The sequence below is a fragment of the Ictidomys tridecemlineatus genome, chromosome 16, assembly GCF_052094955.1.
Source record: "Ictidomys tridecemlineatus isolate mIctTri1 chromosome 16, mIctTri1.hap1, whole genome shotgun sequence".
Taxonomy (NCBI): Eukaryota; Metazoa; Chordata; class Mammalia; order Rodentia; family Sciuridae; genus Ictidomys; species Ictidomys tridecemlineatus.
The window spans coordinates 8,451,096-8,469,728 of NC_135492.1; the positions used below are offsets into that span (position 1 = coordinate 8,451,096).

General features: G+C 36.4%; 1 protein-coding gene and 1 pseudogene across 1 annotated transcript in view; both read left to right on the forward strand.

Moving 5' to 3' along the window:
* The window catches only part of LOC144371430 (uncharacterized), a 306,284-nt gene that overhangs the window by 199,230 nt on the left and 88,421 nt on the right, over positions 1-18,633 (forward strand). The gene's annotated exons all lie outside the window — the stretch shown is intronic.
* LOC144371464 (nuclear receptor-binding factor 2 pseudogene) lies at positions 2,219-3,548 on the forward strand (annotated as a pseudogene).

An 18,633-nucleotide genomic window follows, 5' to 3' on the forward strand; every position in this document is an offset into this window, starting at 1 on the left:
TAAGGTTTCTGTTTTTGTTTGATGGTGGGGATCAAATGTAGGTCTCCACATGCTAGGCAAGTACTCTACCACTCAGCCACATCCCCAGCCCTTCCATAGGGATTTTAAAGCATAGAACCTGCCAGTTAAGGTATCAAATGCCTGTAATCCCAGAGACTGGGGAAGCTGAGGCAGGGGGATCACAAGTTCCAGGCCAATCACAGAAATTTAGCAAGACTCTATCTCAAAGTATAAAGGGCTATGGATGTAGCTCAGTGGAAGAGCTCTAACCCTTGTTTAGTCACTGGGATCATTCACCAGTATTGAAACAAAAAAATCCCTCCAAAACCTAATCATAGCATTACTGCTTGTAAGATCATTTTTTTCCTGTATGAGAAGTATTAAAACTTCTTTTACCTGGTAATTATAGAATGATATTCATATATTAATGTTCCTCTTTTTTTGGCCAGCATATCTTTCTGATGCTATGAAGCTGACCAAGTCTGAGCAGGTAAGACGTGTTCTTAAGGTTTACAGAAAAAATTTTAAAATATTTTTTAATGGAGACTTGAATTATGTGTAAAAAAAAAAGCATTTTACCCCTTTTTAAGTTCTTTGATTGTAAAATCTGCAGGGTTTCTGTTTTTGTTTGATGGTGGGGCATCAAATGTAGGTCTTTAAGTGCTATATTAGAAATGTGTAAAATGTGAAAACTAAGTGAACTGTTGATATAATGGCATACAGAAACAACCTTCTCCCCCAACCTCATTCCTGTTCTTTTAGACATGCCGAAACTTGCATCCTGTTAGTAGCTCATATTTGACCATTGTTGGGCTGTTTGTTTTAGTGCCTGGTATTGAACCCAGAGGCGCTTAACCACTAAGCCATATCCCCAGCTCTTTTTATTTTTTTATTTAGAGACCAGGTCTTGCTAAGTTGTTGTGGCCTCCCTAAGTTGCTGTGGCTCGCTTTGAAACTGTGATCCTCCTGCCTCAGGCTCCTGAGCTGCTGGGATTGCAGGTGTGCACCACCATGCCTGGATCCAATTGGATAAATCTGCTTATTGAAGAGTTTTTAAATATGAAGTCTCCCATTTGTTTGTTCTTGAATTCTTAGACAATTTTTTTTCTTTATTTTTGACTTCCTTCCTCCCTGTACTGGTGATTGAACCTAGGGGATGCTCTACCTGTGGACCACATCCTTCCAGCCTTTTTATTTATTTTTATTTTGTGACCAGGGTCTAGTTAAGTTTCCCAAGTTTGCTTTAAACTTTTGATCTTCCTAAGCCTCCCAAATGGTTGAAATTACAGGCTTTTTGTACCACTATGCCCCCTGCCTTATGTTAAAAAGTTCTTAACTTCAAAATATGTGTCACCAGTGACTTTATTTTTTATGCTAGAGGAAGGCTTGTTGAGGTTTAAAAAATACCTTTATCTAAATACCTTTTTTTTTTAACAGTGGTCTGAGTTGAATTCAGGGCATTATACATGCTAGACAGGTGCTCTACCATTGAGCTACATCACCAACCCTATTTTAAATTTTGAGACAGGGTCTTGGTAAGTTCCCCAGGCTAGTCTTAAATTTGTGATTCTCCTGCCTTAGCCTCCTAAGTAGCAGGGGTTATAAACATGTGCCACCAAACCTGGCTTCTGATTTCTTGATTGTGAAATGTCAGGTACCTAGAAAGTACTTAGTACATATATGTCTAATTGAAATAAGAAGATAATTTCTGAGAGGGATATCAGTGGCAGGGAAAACCCACTTACGTCTTAACACTGAATCATAGGATATTTAACTTTGTGTCTTTGATACTATAGAACCTGCTATTAGTATCTGCCTGCATTGAGCTTTCTAAATCTCTGTTAACAGGAAGACTTTTCATTTTGGTTACTATAGAATGGAGTTCTAAAGAGAAAGGATTTCTCCAATTCTAAGATGATTACAAATGGCATGGCATTGCAGATGGAGGAAGTGTAAGGCACAGTCAGAAAAAGTCTGAATTATTGAGATTAGGATTTTAACTTAATTAAAGGTGCTTTCACTTAAGTAAAAAAATACAAAATTCTCTAATTTATGTTATTTTGGTATTATTATTGAATCTTTACTAAATTGCAAACAGTATAAAAATTTTAAGTGTTAAGTCAGAAAGGCTCTTGGAATAGCATATATTAACAGTAAAAAAGACTTCCAATATTAAATTCTGCAAATTGTAATTTTCCTTTTGTGAAATAGGCTCATTTATCACTGGAATTGAAAAGGGATAGCCACATGAAACAGTCCCTCCTCATTCAGGAGAAGTGGAAAAGGACAAAGTGTGAAGAACGATCAAAAGCTCAGAACACAGACAAGGATGTAGCTACCCAACTTCAGGCATCTCACAAACCCTCTGCTGAGGATGCAGAGGGTCAGAGTCCCCTTCTTTCCCCGAACTACAGCCCTTGTACAGAGAAACACCTTTCTGAAATTCATGGAGTCTTTGACAGGAATTCAGAAACACTATTATGTTTACTTCAGCAAAAGAGTGAGCCAACACAGCCATGTATTGGAAGCAAAGCCCCGAAGGATGATAAAACAATTATTGAGAACCAGGCAACCAAAATTGCAGATTTGAAAAGGCATGTGGAGTGCCTTGTGGCTGAGAATGAAAGATTAAGGAAAGAAAATAAAGCACTAAAAGCTGAAAAAGCAAGACTTGTAAAAGTTCCAGTAGATAAGGAGCTGAATGTGGATACTGATTTTATAGAAAAGTCAGCATTATGGAGCTTGCCACTACATTCAGACACTGCTGCAGCAAATACTGGGAAAGCCAAGGATATTCCAATACCCAATCTTCCTTCCTTGGATTTTTTATCTCCACAACTTCCACTTATGGAGCTGTCTGAGGATTTTCTGAAAGGAATTATGAATAATTGAAATGGAATACTTTTGGAGAGATCAGAAGAAATACAGCAACACAGTTAATCCAGAAAAGAAGAAAAAAATAAAAAAGGGAAAAACACATACAAGTAATTCCAGATGTGATTTACCATCTGGCTGATTGGCAGGAGCAGCATTGCCAGGATGTGAGAATCAGTCACTGTGAAATATATTGAGTAGCTGATCTACTCACTAGAGTTAATGGTTCCCACCTGGCAGACAGTAAACTCTTGGAGATTCACTTTCTCCTGATGCAAAACAAATGGCTACCTAGAATAATTTTCTCAAGCACCAATTAATTTTCTTCAGAGTTAAAATGTATAAAAGTGTATTATGTATAATTAATCTATAATGCCATAAATGATAATGTAAAACCTAAATAATATGGTGGCCTGAGAGCCTGCCATATATTTGAAACATGCTTTCTATCATGCATTGACTGTATGAATTTTGTTATGCACATTTTGTTTGTTTAAGTAAGGTGTATAGGATACACACTTTTTTAGATGAAACTACAAACCCACATTTTGCACTAATAACATAATGCTGACCTCAAGACTATCAGGAGAAATATTTAAATTTCCATTTTATGAAGAAAAGAACCAAATTATTAGTTATGCTTTTTTTAAAAAAAATTAGCAGTTTACATAATTAATCAGGGTGCATTTTAAGTTCTAACTTTGTTATATAATGCATCACTTAAAAATACTAAGGAATGATTCTTTTTTTTTTTAATGATGCATAAGTGGAAGTAATGCTAGTTTCCAGTATTTGATTGTAAGAAATCAATAAAGTAATTGTGTTTTATACCTTTGTTGACTGGTTGGTGGTTGAAAAGCAAACTGTGTGGCATCTGGATATTGTAAACTTTAAATAGGAATTTAAGCAGATGCTATCAAATTATTATTTTAGTGTGTTAAAAGATTTTCCACTGTTTTGCAGTCCCTTTACCCTTTAAAGGTGTTGAAGGAGAGTGTAGAATTTCCTGAGAAAATTTTGGGCAAAATCAAGTAAAAATCCCCAAGAGCTAAATGTTCCAAGCCTTTCTTTGGTGGAACTCACCTGGAAAGTGTCCAGGGCTGCTCTAAGCAGCTTGCAGCCATTCTTGTAGCACCTTTACCCAGTGGAGCACAGTGAGTGAGTGCTTTTTTCTAGGAGAAGGGGTTGGAGAAGAAGAGGATGTAAACAAAACATTTCTTTGCAGATCACTAGGTATGTTAAAGCATGGACTTCTGTGTGGAATTGTGGGACTGAGGCACATACTGCTTCCTGAGGGAGTGAGGACTTCATTGGGCTCAGTAGGTAGGGTTATGCTCCTATTCTCTGTGAGGAAACTAGCCTAAGTAGGAAGGGTGAAGAGATCATGCAGAAGTCATATTTTTCCTGTCTTATTGTGTTGCAGATGAAACCATCTTAAAAGTTATACTACTTAATTTGTTCATCTCAGTGTTATAACATCCCAGATTTTGTAAACCTAGCCTTATAATTGTTTTTTCCCTTTGACAGGTTCTTGCCAAATTGCCCAGGCTGACCTGAAGCAACTCTCAGCTTCCTGAGTTGTTGGGATTGCAGGCGCCTGCCACTGCACCTGGTTTATGTGTGTTTTGACTAGGACTGCGATGGTTCCTTTGCAGTAGAATACCTTCCAGAGTAGATTTAAATAATGCTTATTTTCTTTATTACATTGTAGTCTCTGGACATTTCCTGGCTAGGATTACTATGTGTTCTTATATCTTTTCTGTTTAGTATGAGGCACTTAAAGGGATTTAGAATAGCTTGCTTTCCCTAAATAATTTGTTCTGTATGAGTAAGGTGGGTCTTGTCTCTTCTTAGTGGTGGTCTCTCACTGTACTGTTCCTTTTTGGGGGTACCAGGGATTGAACCTGGGTGTTGAACCACTGAGCCACATCCCCACCCCTTTTAAAACTAGACTCTTGGCTAAGTTGCTGAGCCTGGCCTGGGAACTTGATCCTCCTGCCTCTGCCTCCTGATCTACTGGAATTACAAGCTTGTATCAAGCTTGGCAGTCCTCCTGAATTTACCTGTTGAAGTAACTGGGTGTTAACGCCTGATCCCGAGTTCTCATTTTCATCTTTTCAGAAAACATTTCTTTGAAAAACTCAATAGTATGGAGTAATACTTTTATCTAGATCATATTGTCATGGTAATCCATACAACCTGGAAATCTTGTTTAAAAGAAACATAATAGGAGGAAGTTATTTGCAAAATAATCAGTTTCTTGCCGGGCGCAGTGGCACATGCCTGTAATCACAGTGGCTTGGGAGGCTGAGAAAGGAGAATATTTAAGTCAAAGCCAGCCTCAGCAATGGTGAGGTGCTAAACAACTCAGTGAGACCCAGTCTCCAAATAAGATGTAACAATAGGGCTGATGATGGGGCTCAGTGTTTGAGTGCTCTGAGTTCAATCCTGGGTACCAAAAAAAAAAATATTATTTTTTCAAAAATTGTTTTCTTCTCTAGTGTTTTATCAGGATTATTGAAATGCACATATTTCTTCAAGTGAGTTCAAGATATTAAAATACTGGAACTTATTGCTTTTTACAATGGGTACTTTTGTGTCTCACATACAAATATATTATTTACATATGTACATATTCTATGTGTATATGTGTGAATATACATACATACATCTTTTTTTTGTACTTGGGATTGAAATTGGGGGCACTCCACCACTGAGCCACATCCCCAGGCCTATTTTGTATTTTTTTTTTTGAATTTAGATACAGGGTCTCACTGAGTTGTTTTCCTTATTCACAGGTCAACTGGATAAACTTGAATGTGTGTTTAACTTAAATGCCTTGTCTTTTTTTTTTTTTTTGGTACTGGGGATTGAACTCAGGGGCACTTAATCATTAAGTCACATTCCAAGCATCTTTGTATATTTTATTAGAGAGAGGTTATCCCAAAGTTTCTTTGGCCTCACTAATTTGCTGAGGCTGACTTTGAACTCAGGATCCTACTGTCTCAGCCCATAGGCTGAGCCGCCTGGAGTCACTAGGAGTACAGTATTGCACCACTGTTGTATTTGTTTGGTTTTTGGTAGAAGGTATTGAACACAGGGCCTCATGCATGGTATGCAAGCTTATTACCACCAAGGGACATCCACAGCCCTTTTGAGACAGGGTTTCCTGAATGACCCAGATTGGCTTTGAACTTGGAATCTTTGTGCTTCTGATTCAGGGACACTCAACCACTGAACCGCAGTCTCAGCCCTATTTTGTATTTTATTTAGAGATAGGGTTTCACTAGGTTGCTGAGGCTGGCTTTGAACTTGTGATTCTCAGTCTTACAAGCTGCTGCGCCTGGCTTTTTTTTTTAAGGGTATTTTCACCTTAAAGTGGGAAGTGTGCCTCCTTTTATAAAAGCCATTATTGACCAACAGTGCAATCTGGTGGAGAGTGAGAAACTGGTTCTTTTCTGGTCATTGCTAGATTGGCTGTGGAAGAAAAGGATCTGATTTATATCTTAATTAATTTGCTTTGTCTAGAATAGATACAGAAATCTGACTTAAAAGATAAAATATCTTTCAAAACTGGGCCAACTTAGCTCAGGGATGAGAGGCTTTCCCACTTATTTTCTGTCTGCTCATACTTTACATGTTTTGCTGCTAGGGTTTACTCAAGGCTGACCAGTGCCAGGTTCAGTGGCACAGGCCTGTAATCCCAGTGAATTCAGAGCCTGAGGTATAGGGTCCCATTCAAGACCAGCATCAACAATTTAGTGGTATCCTTTAAAAAAAAAATTAAATGGGGACCTTGGGCATGGTGGCACATATCTATAATCCCAGCAACTACTTGAGGCCATGGCAGGAGGATTACAAATTCAAAGTCAGCCTCAACAATTTAGTGAGGCTCTGAGCAAAAATTAAAAAGATCTTGGGATGTGGCTCAGTGGTAAAATCAACCAGTATCCCCCTCTCCCTCTCAAAAAAAGTAAAGGAGTCTTAAGTGGATTATCCTTCCATTTTTCTAAAAGTGAGGGGGGCATAGTTAGGCACTGGGTCTGGAGAATCAAGAAATATTTGGAATAATCTTGTTCATTAGGATTTTTCAGTAGTCATATGAATTGGAGTGAGGGTTGGGTAAATTTTTGCAGTTCTTAGCCTGCTTCTCTAACATAAGTACTAAATCAGGAATAGAATTAAAAAGGATGGGGCATTACAGGTATGATAGGATTAAGGGTGAAGGAACCAAGGATACATTTAAAAATGAGAATCTTTATTGGTACTAGTGATTGAATCTAGGGCATCACACGTTAGGCAAGCACTCTACATTGAGTCACACCCTTAGCCCTCTTCCTTTGAATCAAACCCCTCCCTAAAGTTTAGTTGACAATACTGGCTCCTGGCCCACTGAGCACTGTGGAATATATGTTCAAATACTGGAACACACTAGATTGACTCTGAAAAATTTAACTACTTAAGTTTGAGAGATGTGAATGGAATACTTCTAACAAAGTCATCCCTAACTCTGAATATGTGAAAGTAGCAAATATTTTGCAGCTTGTATAATACTTAGAAGATATGTGACACTGGCATTTGACTTAATCTAAATAGGTTGAATGGCTACTCATATCTCAGGGGAGGTAACATGAAAATGATAGATTATATTATATGATGACCACTAAATAGATTTTCAAAATTTCTAATGTTTGAGATCCTATGGCTTCATTGGCTTAGAAAGCTTTGATTCAAAGAATATCCTTTTGTAAAGTCAGGCCATGGTTTAGTTTGAACATGCAAAATTGGTTTCAATACGATTAATATATAAGGGGACAACTTTAGCAGAATGTGAGTTGTTTACTTGGCAATTTCTCCTGCAAGAAAAACTGAAACGAATGCACACAACTATTTCCTAGTTATGGTGGTAGTAGTGATCTGTACCCAATTATGTCTGCTATTACCTTTCCCTTTAATCTCACATAACCGTCCTCCTACTAGTTACTTCATGACTCAAATCAATCCTTACTACTTCCATAAGCAAACTTTAGGTCTTCATGGTAGAAAGCCTGTATTTGTAGTATTTATAATTTTTAAACATTCGATGCACATTGTGACTTAGATGGAAGTTGTTCCCTAAAAAGCTCACATGTGAGAGGTGAAATGACTGGGTTTATGAGAGCTTACACATAACTAGTGCATTAATTTGCTGATATGGTTAACTGTGGGCAGGTAGGGTGTGGCTGGAAAGCTTCATTCCTGTCAAATGTTCTGTCTCAACTGGGCCCAGAGCATTGGAGATGGCCATCTATGGACTGAGACCTCTGAAACTCTTGAGCTCCAAATAAACTTTTTCTCTAAAATTGTTCTTGTAGTGCCTTCCTCTTATAGTGGTGAAAACTAAAATATTATAGGACTGTGAGTGTAGCTTAACGGAAGAGAGCTTCCTTAGTATGCTTCATGGCCTGGATTTAACCCCTAATATCACCAAAAGTGTAATCCTAGTTTTTTTTTTCTCTTTTATATTGTGTCATTGTTTAAGTTTTATGAGTGTTATGCCCTAAAGCTTTATTCCTTATAAGTTTTGTGGTTTTCACTGTGAACTTCAGATGGTGCAGTGATTTTTAGGAACTGTTCCTTTTCTTCCCTCTTCTGCAACAGTGTGACAGACCTGAGAGGGAGTCACCATCCTCTGTGATGGCAGAGAAGATCACACAGCTCTCCTTGGGAAAGAAGTCAGTTCTATCTGGCTTGTACTTCTCATTTGTATTTGTTGACATCCCCCCCTCCCGCTGTTCACATCATTCATACCTGCCAAATTTAGGGTCAAAGACTAGAGAGATGGGAAACAGCATTTAACTCCTCACTTGTCCTTAGAATCTATCTCCTCTCAATGTATTACAGCTCTGATCCCCATATATAGCACATCCTTGACATCCCTTCATTGGCTACAGGGCTGAGGTATTTTCAAAGACAAAAACCACAAAAGGGCAATCCTCCAATCCTGACTGAATCTGGATGGATCATTTACACTGAGTTTACTTTTGATTTAGATGGTGCTGGGGATTGAACCCAGGGTCTTATGCATAGTAAGCAAGTACTGTACCACTGATCTATATTCCCAGCCTACTGAGCTTATGTATAAGCTGAGTCTGCTTTGAAAACCACCCTATTAACAAAAGGGAACTCAACTTCCTATACAGCTAGTGTGACCTGGATGTAGCCTGCCAACGTTTTTCATTTTTAAGGTGCACACCTGTTATCCCAGTGGCTTGGAAGGTTGAGACAGAAGAATTGCAATTTCAAAGCCAGCCTCAGCAAAAGTGAGACTTGGTAATACTCTGTCTCTAAATAAAATATAAAATAGGGCTGGGGATGTGGCTCAGTAGAGTACCCCTGAGTTCAATCTCTGGTACCAAAACAAAACAAAAAAACCAGGTACCTGGGTGTGGAAGTGCATGCCTGTAATCCCAGCTGCTCTGGAGGGTAAGGCAGGAGGCTCAGAAGTTCAAGTCCAATCTTAGCAATTTAGAGAGGCCCTGGGTTTGGTTCTTAGCACTGTATATAAATATGAATAAAATAAAGGACCGACAACATGTACAAAAACTAATAAAGAATTGGAGATATAGCTCAGTGGTAAAGTACCTCTGGGTTCAACCCCTAGTACCAATAAATAAATACAAAATAGGTTACTGTGGGAATATAAGAACTTTATTAATCAGCTTTCACACTTACCATGTGACTTTAAGGTATAATTTCCTAGGTAAACCTATTAAGGAACCAAGGTTGTAATAATTTTGCAATTAGGAAGCTTCCACGTCTGACTCTTGGTAACATGAGAATGGTATAAGCTTTGTATCTTGGTCAATGTGCTACACCTTAATTCATAATGCACAGTGTATTGAATGTTAACTAAACCACTTTCTCTTTTTTTTTTTCCTCAAGGATGAAAGTGCTTATCTAATCAGGTCTGCAGAATATTTTTGATAGGTCGGAATCTAGAACAAAACATACTGAATCTATCTATCTCTATATATTCGATATATGCATATAGAGTAAAATAAAGGTATGAGAGCACTTTTCTTCTTAAGTTTACCAGTCTTTCTTATCTCATATTTAAACCCATACCCACAAAATGGAAGTAACATACTGATTTCTTATGTGTTTAAATTCCTACATTAGAAAAGAAACAGATTTAAATACTTGTAAATTCATTAATCAGAAAAAAAAATCCATAAAACATTATATACTAAAATGGGAAGGTCCTAACTATTCAGCATAAGTTTCACTCTGAACATTTTCTTGTTTTTGATATTTCTGTTTTACACATTTAGCCAGGCAAGGTAGCACATGTCTACAAATCTAGTGACTTGGAAGGCTGAGGCAGGAGGACCACAAATTTGAGGCCAGCCTCAAAATAAAAGGAGCAAGGATATACCTGAAATTCCCCAGCCTTCCAAAGTTTACAAATATCTTTTATGATATAAGCACAACAGTGTTCTCTCTCCACCATAGACTTAGCACAATTTAGTTCACTAGCATGAATTTCAGAGCATGGCAACTTTCTTCAGACTATAGATAGATAGAATAATCTCATCAATCAAGTTTTCAGCCATTGCCTGGCCAGAAATTCCTTGGCTTTAGATATATGAAAGGGGTTGTAGTATGGTTAAAATGTGGCTTAAGCAATACTGAAAGAGGCAAATGCTTTTGGGGAGAAAAATCATCATAGACTATTGGCTCTTGGCAGACCAGGGGACCAGCAGGTGGTAATATCCAGAAGTATCTTGCCTTTAATTTCATATCAAAAGTTTAATCAGATATAACATACAAAAGCATCAGGCAAAAGAAACTACAATCAGTTGAGACATATTTGAAAAAATGGTTATTAAAAAGTCAAAGCTCATGGGGCTTGGGATGTAGCTCGGGGTTAAAGGCCCTGGGTTCAATCCCCAGCAGCACAAAAATAAATGTGTAAAAATAAGTGAATCAACAGGGAAATCTTGTTTTTGTGGTGCTGGGGATTTAACCTACCTAGGGCCTCACACATGCTAGGTAAATTCTCTTCCACTGGGCTACATCTCTTGTTCATCAACAGTGGAATCTTTAAAAAGTCATAGCTAACCAAATCATATTAAGTATTTCCTAGTCCAATTTCCTTTCTTTAGAGAATTTTCTTTCCTGTCCAGTTAGCTATCTCATTAGTCCTTGTGCCAAGTGTTGGGAGTTCACATGAAAGGTATTTGCTCACAATCCTGGCTGAACTTTGGGGTAGACAGTGACAAAATAGTCTACGTAGAGTTAAAAATGATAGAAAAAAAAAAAACGCCCACACAAACAAACAAAAGAAAACAATAAGAAAAATACCCAGAACTTGAGCTATCAGAATCCCTCCCCACTCCACCCCACCCCCTTTTTTTCTACAGGGGATTAAACCCAGGGCCACTCACCCTCCCATCCATATCCGAAAGCCTTTTAATTTTGAGACAGGGTCTTACTAAGTTGCTGAGACTGGCCTTGAACTAGTTATCCTTCCAAGTCACTATGATTACAAATGTGCACCACTGCACCTGGAACTGTTTTTTAATAATATTTTGCATAGTTAGGCCTATACACACCTCAAGTTAGACAGCTGATAGTAGTCATTAGCTATTAAAATCAAGATTCTAAATTAATGCTACTTACTGGGGCCACACAGTTTTCTATTATGCATATCCAAACTCTCAACTGCAAGCTCTTTTCAGTCCCACTAGTATGTATGTCAAAAGAGGATGAACTAAGTAACTCAATTTCTGATAAAGTCTTCTTAATGGAAAATGTAAAACCCCTTTTAACTTTAATGTACAAAGCCATATGTAACACTTGCACTTTAACAAAAGCAAGCTAATGTTTTAAAAAACTACATCATTAAATGTATATATGTATATATTTATATAGCATATTAAGTTTAATATTTAGCTTTTAAACTTCACAAAATTTTTACCAAAATGAGACAATTTTAAATAAATTACACCTTTTGAAAATGTTTAATTATACAGTCAATAGCTTCAACAAAATATTGAAGTGTCTATATTTAGTATATACTTTATATCTTACAAATTTTACAATTATTTGGCAGTAATTTTCTGATTATGATATGCCTGCTGAGCGATTCAGCAATTTCCCAAATGCAGGCAATAGCTGGTGTTTGTGTCCTATTCTCACAGTAACTGTCTCAATGTAGTAAAAAATATCAGTTATCTTATTAAACTGTACAAGGGCACATTTATGCTTGATAAACAATATAGCAGAGAATTTTTTACCAAACATAAATACATCATTTTAAATCTGACATTTTCACAAACATCATATACACTATGATACAGAAACAGCTCAGAATTGCTGTTTTAAAATTTACCTTGTTTTATGACATTGAACCACAGGAGCTGTGACATATGGTATACTGCTGTGGTGTCAGTAACAAGTAATCACTACGAAGAGAATTTTTTGGCACTGAAGGTTTTGTGAAGCTTAAATCAGTGTGTATATGTGTCATCATTCAAGGGGAGGTAATCCCGGTTATACAATCTAAAATTATCCAACAGGACACACTTAATTTTCTTCCATATCCTCTACTTCATCTTCATGTACCTTCAAAGCTCTCACCATTTGCATGACTGCATGACATAAGATATTTTTGACCTGAAAGAGATATTGACATTTCTCATCACTTAAGCTGGAGAGAAACTGACAAATGACAACTACCATGCTAAAAATATTAATAATTTTAATGGGGACTTAGGAAAGCCAAATTCAATAACAAAAATGTCAAAATCTAAAAGTGTTTCTAAGCCAAAAGTTATAATAAGGGCCATTAAAATTCATACAATTAAATATACATTAATATTAACCTTCAGTTAGCTTGTTGTGACAAATCAGAAAATGACTGCCTAAATTAGTATGCATATATTTCAATTTATGAGTATAAAAGGACTGAACATTCATTTCTTACCTGGAGCCTATCATCATAATTGATTTCTTCCTTCAAAAGTGTCAGTTCCAGTGTTAAGTGAAATAACTGTACAAAATGTTCTGGGGACACAAAGTCTTTAGTTACCTGAATACAGCTGTGAAAATTCTGTACCTATTTCCAAAAGAAAACTTGTGTAATATAAATCTAATGATATAGGAGCAAAGAAAAGCTATAGTCTGAAACCAATAGAGATTTAATTTTAACCAGAGATTTAATTTTTAACTAGATTTAATTTTTCCCAAGTATCAAATGGATTTCAAGGCAGAACACCACACTTTCCATTGAAAATCTTCATTGAAAGTGACTTGGTAAAGGAAATATTTTTAATTGATAAAAAACAAACAACAACAACAAAAAGATCTTCAGAAACCCTTTGGAAAACCTGATAATTGGATTCTAAATTTTGTAAAGATGGACTTTTTAGACTGGTAACTAAAAAGAATCAACAAAGCAATCAAAATCTGAGTATGTTTTATGCTGTTTCTTTGGCTTTTACTGTTAACTTATAGCAGAGCATAAAGAAAAAGAAATGTGGTTCAGTTTGTTAGGAATGAGTAAGAAAACTGATCACAAATGAGTTTCAAATTTGTACTATAATTTTGGTTATTTGGGTCTTTCTTTCAAATTAGCCAATTAAATAGACTCCAATTTCCTGTGACATTAGTACAACAGTTTTTCAAAACAGCTTTCTCTTTCCTGATTAAAAAGTTTTAATAAGAAACCAGCCAATATAGTGCATTGACAGTTTTATCTGTTCTGTACAGTTTTACTGGCTCTTCATTTGTTCATAGAATAGATAATCTGTTTCACAGAACAGCTTACTATGGGTGAGATGTTCAGTGCTTGTTTCAAGAAAAATCAGCCAATGAAAAGTAAGTCAACAGAAGCCCAACTTCTCTGACATCTTTTCTAATAGATGTTTTATATTAGATATTATTAACATCAACTTTCATTACGTGTCTAATTCCATCACAGAGCTTCGAAATGCTCTTTCTCTTTTTACTTACTTGAACATGCTGCAAGGAGGGTGAAGAGTATGTCCTTAAAAAGTTTTAGTATAGGGGCTGGGGATGTGGTTCAAGTGGTAGCGCACTCACCTGGCATGCGTGCGGCTCGGGTTCAATCCTCAGCACCACATAAAAACAAAGATGTTGTGTCCGCCAAAAACTAAAATAAATAAATATTAAAAAACTCTCTCTCTCTCTCTCTCTCTCTCTCTCTCTCTCTCTCTCTCTCTCTCTCCCTCCCTCCCTCCCTCCCTCCCTCTTTTTTAAAAAAATTTTTAGTATATACCTTTGGTTTTTGGTACTAGAGATTGAATCCAGTATCCTGTGCATGCTAAGAAAGTGCTCTACCAGTGAGCTACTTCCATGGCCCTTTTTAAAATGTTAATTTTGAGATAGGGTCTGAGTTGCCCAGGTTGGCCTCACACTTGTGATCTTCTTGCCTCTTGAGTACCTGAGTAGCTAGAATTACAGGTGTGTATTACCCACGCATGGTTCAGTATATGCCTTTTGGTAGGTCTAGTTCTAGTATGTCATAAAATCACTTATAGTCCCAAAATTTCTAGTAGGTTATACAAGTTCTTTATTTATATTCTTATTTTGGTCATCCATCATTCTCCTGGTTTCCTTTAGTTATTTATTTATTCAGACTTTTCTTAAGCTTTTTGAGTCTATTAGACTGTTGTCTAACTTCAATATCTGGAATCCTCAGAGAATATTTCTGTCAATATATCTTTCTCCTTTGAATGAGACACTTTACTTTTTTGTGTGCATGCCTTGTATTTTTTTTTTAAAATTGGGTATCTGAACTTTGTAAATTTGTTAACTGTAATAATCAGATTCTCCCCTGCCTCGGAGTTTGTTGTTGTTTATCTCTGAGGACCACAGTAATTGTTTAGTAAGTTGTACCAATTTCTTCTCAAAGGCTGAATTTCTTGTTTGGTGTAGTCACTGAAGTCTGTATTCCATTATTTTAGTGGTCATCAGTGCCTAAAAAGATTTCCCTCGATATCAAAAATTAGCTGCCCTTTTCTTCATTAGTCTCTTGGTTACTAAAAGTTTTGGATTAAATTCCAGATTCTAAAAAGTTGATTCTGTCCATTTTTGACAGTCTGTGGTTATTTAAAAATGACTTTCAGAATGTCGAGTTTTAGCTGGGTGTTGTGGCATAGAGCTGTAATTCATATTTGAGGCCAATGGCAGCAACTCTGAGGTCCTGAGCAACTTAGTGAGAGAGAAACTATCTCAAAATTTAAAAGAATGAAAAGAGTTGTGGATGTGGCTCAGGGGTTAAGTGCCTATGGGTTCCAATTCCTGGTACCCGGCCCCCATAACAAACAAAACCCAAATCCCAGAATGTTGAGTTCTATTAGCACTTACAGGATGCTACTGTGTTTTCACATGATGTATTTTCTTAAAGGACTGAGGGTTAGTTTTAAGAGGTGATGGTTCAGTTTTAAAGACATCAAACCTTCCCATTCCATTTATTCCCCACCTCTTTGTTTTATTGGGGATTTATAGCTTCCTTTACTACTGAGCTAGATCCCCAGCTCTTAACTTTTGAGATGAGGTCTCATTAAGTTTCTCAGTCCTCGGAAGCTGTTGGGGCTGGCCTTAATTGTGATCCTCTTGCCTTAGACTCCCAAGATGCCAGGATTATAGGCATGTTCCTCTACAGATGGCTATTCATCCCTTTTCTCTACCATGTCTTGAGTAATTTATACTTCACTTCCTAGACACATACTATCTTTCTTATACTTCTCTTAAAGGATTAGTTGTAATTATATATAACTGGTCATATAAATGCAAAAAATATACATCTTTAAAATATTATAAATTCATTATGAATAGCTTTTAAAACTTCACATACATTTTTCCAAAATGAGAGAATTTTAAATAAATTACACCTTTTGAAAATGTTTAATTATACAGGCAATAGCTTCAACAAAATATTTAAGTGTCTGTATTTAGTATCTACTTTATATCTTACAACTTTAACAATTATTTGGCAGTAATTTTCTGATTACGACATGACTGCTGCACAATTCAGCAATTTAAGCAATTTAGGGAAAATTTATCATTAAAGATGTAAAATCCACATGGTTTGAGATCACAAATTCATTACTCATTTTTTGTAACATAATTTCATCCTCTATAAAATGGGAAAAATTTTACTTTTTACCTTGTAAGTTCGTCAGAAAATAAAAGAGAAATGCATGGGAAAAAAGATGTAATTATCCATCTATCTATCTGTCTGTCTATCTATTTAGTTTGCCAAGGACTGTGTTAGAACACTGGCTGTACCACTCCCAGCTTGAATTTTAATTGTTGCAGTTTAAATAAAGGTTACTCAGAAGCTTTGGCTGTGACAAAATAAACATTGGAGGTCAAGGTCTAGCTGTTCTTTCTAGGGATGTAAAGGAAGAGTTTCACACACTGAGTTGTTGACCAATAAAAGAATTGGGCTGGGTTTTGGTACTGGGAGTTGATCCCAGGGGCACTTTATCCCTGGCTACAGTTTTTTTTTTTTTTTTTTTTTTGAATTTTGAGATATGGTCTCTTTAAGTAGCTTAAGGCCTTTCTAATTTTCTGAGACTTGCTTGAGACTTGAAATTGCCTCAGCTTCCTGAGTCCCTGGGATTACAGGCATGTGCCATCATACGTAGCCCTACAAAATATTTTTAAGTTTGCCATTTTACAGTGGTTCATACAATAACAGTGCTGTGGCTACAAGACACACACCAGAAGATCTTAGAAGATGGAAAAATATACCCTGTTCATGGATAGGCAGAACTAACATCATCAAAATGGCAATATTACCAAAAGTTCTCTATAGGTTTAATGCAATGTCAATCAAAATCCCAATAGCATTTATTGTAGAAATAAATAAAGCAATCATGAAATTCATATGGAAAAATAAAAGACCCAGAATAGCAAAAGCAATTCTAAGCAGGAAGTGTGAATCAGGTGGTATAGTGATACCAGATTTAAACTATATTACAGAGCAATAATAACAAAAACAGCATGGTACTGGTACCAAAACAGGCGGATGGACCAATGGTACAGAATAGAGGACACAGAGACTAATCCACAAAGTTACAACTATCTTATATTCGATAAAGGGGCTAAAAGCATGCAATGGAGGAAAGATAGCATCTTCAACAAATGGTGCTGGGAAAACTGGAAATCCATATGCAACAAAAAGAATCTGAAATCCCCTTCTCTCGCCATGCACAAAAGTTAACTCAAAATGGATCAAGGAGCTTGATATCAAATCAGAGACTCTGCATCTGATAGAAGAAAAAGTTGGCTCCGATCTGCATATTGTGGGGTCGGGTTCCAAATTCCTTAATAGGACATCCATAGCATAAGAGTTAATAACAAGAATCAACAAATGGGACTTACTTAAATTAAAAGTTTTTTCTCAGCAAGAGAAAAAATAAGAGAGGTAAATAAGGAGCCTACATCATGGGAACAAATTTTTACTCCTCACACTTCAGATAGAGACCTAATATCCAGAGTATAAAAGAACTCAAAAAAAAAATAGACAATAAGATAACAAATAACCCAATCAACAAATGGGCCAAGGACCTGAACAGACACTTCTCAGAGGAGGACATACAATCAATCAACAAGTACATGAAAAAATGCTCACCATCTCTAGCAGTCAGAGAAATGCAAATCAAAACCACCCTAAGATATCATCTCACTCCAGTAAGATTGTCAGCCATTCTGAAGTCAAACAACAACAAGTGCTGGAGAGGATGTGTGGAAAAGGGTACTCTTGTACATTGCTGGTGAGTCTGCAAATTGGTGCGGCCAATTTGGAAAGCAGTATGGAGATTCCTGGGAAAGCTAGGAATGGAACCACCATTTTACCCAGCTATTGCCCTTCTCGGACTATTCCCTGAAGACCTTAAAAGAGTGTACTACAGGGATACTGCCACATCGATGTTCATAGCAGCATAATTCATAATAGCTAGACAGTGGAACCAACCCAGATGCCCTTCAATAGATGAATGGTTAAAAAAATTGTGGCATTTATACACCATGGAGTATTACGCAGTACTAAAGAATGACAAAATCATGGAATTTGCAGGGAAATGGATGGCACTAGAGCAGATTATGCTAAGTGAAGCTAGCCAATCCATAAAAAACAAATATTTTATTGGGTGTGATTAATAGAAGTTCAGAGACTAGAAAAAACAGTCTTAAAATAGCAGAATTTACCTAACCTGCATTAAGAGAAAGAGAAAAAAAAAGTCTTAGTGACTTGTAGGAATAATAAACCAATGGATGTTTCACAAGTAGATGAGAGAAATTAGGGCAGAAAAATATTTGAAAAATAATGGCTCAACATTTTTTTAACATTTGAATGCTCCAAACAGAATAAAGAATCTCAATGAACCTTGAGCAGAAGACACACATACACACACAAATGACACCACTCCAGAATTAAGTTATTCAAAACCAGAAAAGTGACCAACTTGAAAAATATATCATCCATACAGAAAAAGACATTATACAGATATAGAGGGGGAAAGATAAGCATTTTTATAGTCCTCTCAGAAATTATATAAGTCTAAAGACACTATAGCAACTTTCAAATGTGGAAAGAGGAAATAAAGACTGTCTGCCTTGAATTTTCAATCCAGTGAAATTATCCTTTAAAAAGGAAGAATAAATAAAAGAATACTTTTTATCTGGGTAAACAACAGTTGATATAATTATGCAGAATCTGATCTGCACTGTGTAAACTGTTGA